This window comes from Ziziphus jujuba, chromosome 2, assembly GCF_031755915.1.
Source record: "Ziziphus jujuba cultivar Dongzao chromosome 2, ASM3175591v1".
NCBI lineage: Eukaryota > Viridiplantae > Streptophyta > Magnoliopsida > Rosales > Rhamnaceae > Ziziphus > Ziziphus jujuba.
In genome coordinates this window covers 1,819,226-1,825,605 of record NC_083380.1, presented here as the reverse complement: position 1 = coordinate 1,825,605, position 6,380 = coordinate 1,819,226, and the positions used below count along the sequence as shown (strand labels likewise).

Genomic DNA, 6,380 nt, shown 5'->3' with positions numbered 1-6,380 from the left:
ATTATGTAAAGAACATGCTATTGAAACATTATAACGCAGCTATTATTTGAATATCAATGTATACGCTTGGATGTCTCTTTGGAGTCAGATTTAAGTGAATGCCTAAAAGCACAGTATTATAGGATCGATATTCATGAAATAAGTCAACACTGGAATAGATGTCATGAGATTCCAATAGGCTTAAAATGTCTTGCTAAGGGTTATCGACTCATAATCATTTAGTTAAATGCATTTGGCTATAAAAAGACCATGGATGCATTATATTGTATTGAGAATTGACATATATTTTTAGAAGGAAAAGAATCAAAAAGTGATATAAAAAGCTGTTACATTCTTTCTTCAAACATAACATTAGAAAAGATGAACTATAATGAGTTGTAAACTACAGAATGATATTCTTTTCATCATACAGCATTAAACATGGAAAGACGATGACTAATTGACTATTCAACTGTGATCACAGAAAATATATAAACTAAAAAAACTGCTTGAAATGCAAATCTTGCCAAACATAAAGATTACCTTCTGTAACTCATTGCTCAGTGAGAGATTTTACCAGATTCAGCATCATTTTCAATCTCGTAGATTCGAATTCAAAGCGTGCACCATAAATCGGCGACAGTGCCGATGAATTTGATCTTTTAAATGGTACACTTGTTTGCTGAGAAAATGTGGGAAAAGGAAAATTTTAATAACCGCTTCTAATTCCATTTAGGATCCAAATGGGAAAGAAACCAAAATAAATAAATAAATTCGAGAAAACAAAATGAAAATTGGATGAGGTTGTCGATTTATTTGTCTGAATGAGAAGTAGAGGAATGGGAAAAGTGGTGAGAAGAAGAAGAAGCAGAGAAGCAGGAAGGAGCAAGGAGTTTGTTGTAGACTTGCTTGCCGACCAGGTAGACATCGAAGGTGGCGACTCCGAGGGCCAAGATCGGGAAGGGCATGGTGGAGCTTATCGCTAAGCCTAGGATGCTTCCTCCATTAGTCCCTCCTCCTGAAGAACTCTCCGGTAGCTGCTTTGCCATTCTCTCTCACTTTTTCTTTCTCTTTTCTTTGTGCTCCATTCAAGAGAAAAGTAGCTCTTTCCTTTGTGATCCGGAATAGCAATTTATGTTGATTTTTTATTTTTTATATTTGAAGGGTAATATGGGAATATTGAAAAATAAAAGGGTAAAATAAAAAAGATGCAAAAAGGATGGGTATATTTCATTAGAGACTTTCAAAGAAGGGTATTCAGCCAAATTCCCCTTTTTTTATCTATCCTTTTATTTCTATTTTATCAATGATAAAAATTAAAAATGATTTGAGTGTCTCTTTTTTTTTTCATTCGAGAAGTCCACATCACAAACCCAAATCCCTACCACAATCCTAAATCCCTGCCCCTTTCTTCCTTCTTCCCACGGACAGGGATAATTATTAGAAATGGTTTGTTGGTAACTTGGCATTAGGAGGTGTTACTGCTGCTTCTTCCCTTCTCTTTGTCTATTCATTGGACTATGCTCGTACCCATGTAGCTAATGATGCTAAGGCTACAAAGAAAGGAGGAGAAAGACAATTCAATGGTTTGGTCGATGTTTACAGGAAGACATTGAAGAACGATGATATTGTTGGTCTTTACCGTGGATTCAACATTTCTCTACTTTGGAATGAACGATTCTCTGAAGCCAATGGTTTTGGTTGGAAGCTTGCAGGTTGGTAGATCAATGGTTATTCTTTTCCATTTTTTAAATGATATATAAATGTTTTAACCATTACTTAATTTCGATGGTATCATAACAATTTAAGTGATTGCTTTCTAATCATGCCCTTTTTTCCAAAAGTCAATGATCTACTTGCTATATAAAATCATTTTAAATTAACCACTTCATGTTCAAAACTACTTTTGTGAAATTTGTTCTCCTTATTATTTCACATAAGGCATTGGTTTTATTGAGCTAGAGATGTTCTTTAAGTGATAATCAAACATACACCCATTTATTTCAGGTCATTGAGCCAAGTAGATTTGCCCTCATTTAAATTTGAATATGCTAATCACTTTCTTTTATCATTTCTTTCTACCCCTGGAGACTATGCAGATGATAAGTATCAGGTTCATACTTGGTGTAATATTTTTGTTAGTTTTAGATTCATGACATATTTCCATGTTTTTGATGATTACAGGATAGTTTCTTTTGCTAGTTTTGCACTTGGTTGGCTCATTACCAATGGTGCGAGTCTCGCATATCCTATCCAATTGACACTATTCGCAGAAGGATGATGATGACCTCTGGTGAAGCAATGAAGTACAATTCTCTCAAATTTTAAAGAACAAAGGTGCCAAATCTCTCTTCAAGGGTGCCAATGCTAACATTCTCCATGTAGTTGCAGGTGCTGGTGTTCTTGTTGGTTATGATAATTTACAGCTGATTATGTTTTGGAAGAAGTATGGATCTAGTGTTGCTTAAGAACATATGTTATATCCTATTAGTGTTAGATGGTGATGAAAATATGAGTTCTCAGAACCTTTTTTGGCAAATTTTTCATTAAATAATTATTAGTTTAGTGGGATTTAATCCCAAAACCAAATTTATTTTTGAATCAGGCATTCAATCCATCAACAGGATTAATTAGATGGTAGAAATTACCACTATAATTGTTTTTTAGTTTTCAATTGCATGATTTTTGGAATATTTTTGCGCTGAATGAGCAATTTAGATATTTGGGATTTGTTTCCTTTATGAATGCACCATTACTTTTGGCAATCCACTGCTTACGTGGTTTTCCTTTTGTCGTAAATGGAGATTGTATTTTTTGTTGTTTGCTCAAGTTTGGTTGGAGATTCTGTGTTACATTCACAGCTCTAATTTGTTTTGAAGAAGACCATTGTATTTGTGGTCTAGTGAAAATGGTATTTTATTTATTTATTTTGTCGCTGCCATTTATCTATTTTTTCATATTAGACATTGAATTGAGTAGTCTATTTTGCCACTTTTCAAATATCATTGAACAAGGCTTTTTACTTCTCATGTTCATTTCCATTTATCCTATTAGATTAGAAAAGTCTTAGATAGAAGATGAAGGCAACTAAAAGGTACACATTTGCAACAGGCTTTTGATTCAATTAAAGCGGACTGAATTAGAAAAGAAATGTATTAAACTGTGTTGAAAATCTAATAGGCATTTTCTTGCTCTTTAGAACCACATTGGCTTGCTTGTTTAATCTTGATGACGATGCTGACGATGAACATTTTCTTTTTAGAACCACTCTTTACAATTCCAAATTCATAAGTCCTCATGAAGGGCTATGATTGTTAGTCACCATTTTCTCTAAGACATGGGACAAGCTTTCTACAAGTAAAACAAATGTGAAGTATGGGTTAAAAAGTTAGAACCAAGAAGTCACCTGTATCTAACATAATTTATGATACTTTTCACCATAGTAAAATTTCATACTCCATGTTAAATGATTTTCTTTTATTAAGCGATTTTTTTTTTTCAAATCAAATCACCACAATTCAATCCGACAACTTCGATAACGTATGTTTCCACCAAGAACATGCTACATATAACTTTATTAATTATGGTCAATAAAGGAATCCACAAAAGGTTTGGAAAATGTTAGAAAATTACAAACAAAGTTTATTAGTGATGGTCCAACCATATTACTGATGAAAACCTTCGATAATCTAATATAGGCTTCCATGTACTTGCTGGAAAAATTAATGGTTGTTTTCATCGGTAATTACCAATGAGCCATCGGTAATCAACTTTGTTTGTAATTTTAGCACTTTTTCCAAACATTCGGTGGATTCCTTTGTTCAGGATAATTAATAAAGTTATATTTAGTATGTTCGTGGTGGAAACACATATTATCTATAACATCTCATCCCGAAATACATAAGAAATTTTTACGTTGACTGAGGGTTGGCCAAGTTTGATCGTTGACTAAGTGGATTAAAATGTTGACTTTTTGCTTCAAAGGGAATTTTGCACTGACCAAGGTACCATTGCAAATTTCACATCGATCCGAGTCCGTAGACTAGTAGCATGTCGAAAACAGAGCTACGGTTTGAAAGTTAAGAGCAAAACAAGTTGAGGTCCGAACTGTCCGAGAGTGTCGGAGTTGACTTTTTATCCTTGAAAAACTGAGTTTTAACTCATATATGGTTGTGAAGTACTCATCCATACGAGTTTGTATACTAGCGGCACGCCTGATTTGGACATGTGGTTTGAAAGTTACGGACCTGTGAAGTTTTTCCGAGACAGTTGTCACTATTCATCGATTTATTAGTGTGCATGAACAGCAACACCACGTGTAATATTACAAAAGGTGCCATGTGTCATGACAAGAAAATGCCACATGTCAACAAGAATTAAATATTACATTATTTTCTTATTATCATTTTATTATTTAATATTATATTATTATTTTAATATTATTTTATATATTTGTTTATTTATTTTCCATTTCTTTTTTCTTTTTTCTTTTTCTTTTTCTTTTCTTCTCCCTCACGTGGGAAAATACCCCCTCTCTCTCTTGCGAAGCTTCTTCTTCCTCTCCCTCTCTTCCTCCCCGTGGTTACTCTCCTTTCCTCTCCTTGCGTTGTCGTTGCTCATCTTGGGAAATTGCCATAAATCCGGCCTGCCTGAGACTCACCGCTATGTTTAACCGACGACCCATGACACCGGCAATGCTATGGTGCTCGCCATCAGTGGAACGGTCGGAGATGGGCCTGAAAACTCCATAAAAGCCGGCGATGAGCTCCATTTCAATTTGTAGGATTTTGGCCGTTTCTGGCCAAATTTTCGATCCTTTTCCCCAAATTCGAGCATCCTGAAGCTGATGGTGGGCTCCGTTTGCCTCGATTTGAGCTCATTTGTGGCCTACAAAGAAGGTGAGCTTGGCAGCGACTTTCGACGGAAAATTTGGCCACCACCGGTGACATTGAGGCCAATGGAGGTTAGTAATGGATTCCTTACCTCTTTAGCTTTCAATTGATATGTTAATTGTAAATTATAATGCAGTATTTTAAAAGATGTCATTTTTGAATAAATTAGTATAATAAATATGAAAAATTGAAAATATAGTTGTATTGTGTATATACCTGTTTATGTACACTTGTATGTGTATATTTGTAATTACAAATGTGTTTCATGTATATATATGTGCATTTGCATAAGTGCGGGTATATAATGTTGATGTGCATTAGATTGATATGTATGCACATATATATATTTTGGGAATTTTTGAGCATGTGTATATATTTACTTAATCGTTAAAATAATGTGTATGCATATATGAATAAGTGTAAGCGAACATATAAATATACATATACATATATATATATATATATTATTGAAATTTTTGTTATATTCAATTATACGATTGTTTCAAAGAAAATATGAAATTCTATGGATTCGATAAAAAGTGTATATTTATATGGCTGTAAATATATTTATGTCTTTAGATATTTATTTATTCATGGATATGGAATTTTGTTAATAATACTTAAATCATTGTTGAAATGTTATGTAAATTAGAATGTTATCTGTGAATTCAAATATGTGCACGTATTTTATAATGCGATTTAAATGAGGTTGTGTGCAAGTGAATTTCAAGAAGATTTATGAAAATATTTCTATTAATTATTGAGCTCAAAAAATTGTATTTATGCATTTGTTTATTATTTATTTATCTATTAATGGATGTACAGTGATGAATTTAAGCTGCTGGGATTATGATGATGGTCTAAAGAAAATGTGATGTATATGGATTTGAAAGGAAGTATTTAATCCAGCAGTATTTATGAGATTTTGATACTTGAGAATTTATGAATTATTGGATAATATTTAAAATTGTGGAATTAATTATGTGTAAATTTTACTTGGTTTTAATGATATATTTGATATAAATTGAATTGAAGGTTTGAGAAAAATAATTATATCAAATTATTGTGATCAAGAATATATCTGTATATTTAATTATTTATTATTTATTATTATTGTTTATGTATTTGATAAAAGCATATGAATTCGATTATATTTTATCTAAATTTAATATTTTATAATATTACAAATTTATAGTTTTTAAGATGCACCCATACACGTATCGGTGTTCTGTACTGTATATGTGATTATGATAAGCGCGCAAATTGTAATGTCTCCCGTGAGTTGCTATGGACCTGAGGGCAGGCAAGTTTGATATAGTGGCCATAATCCGCCCCCCTCCATGGCCGGGATGACGGTTATAAGCAGTGGCGCTGTCGGGACGCCGAAGTGACCTTATGCAAGTTTCTCTCTTTAACCTCCTGCCAAATGGTGCTCGGGACGCTAGGTATCGTAGGACACCATTGGTATATAGTATGGTGCATCAAGTATCTTTTATATGTATGTATATA

At 33.1% G+C, this 6,380-nt stretch overlaps 1 pseudogene; it reads left to right on the top strand.

The window, feature by feature from the left end:
• The first annotated feature begins 1,187 nt into the window (after nt 1–1,187).
• Nucleotides 1,188–2,447, top strand: LOC132800534 (ADP,ATP carrier protein 1, mitochondrial-like; annotated as a pseudogene).
• The last annotated feature ends 3,933 nt before the right edge of the window (nt 2,448–6,380 follow it).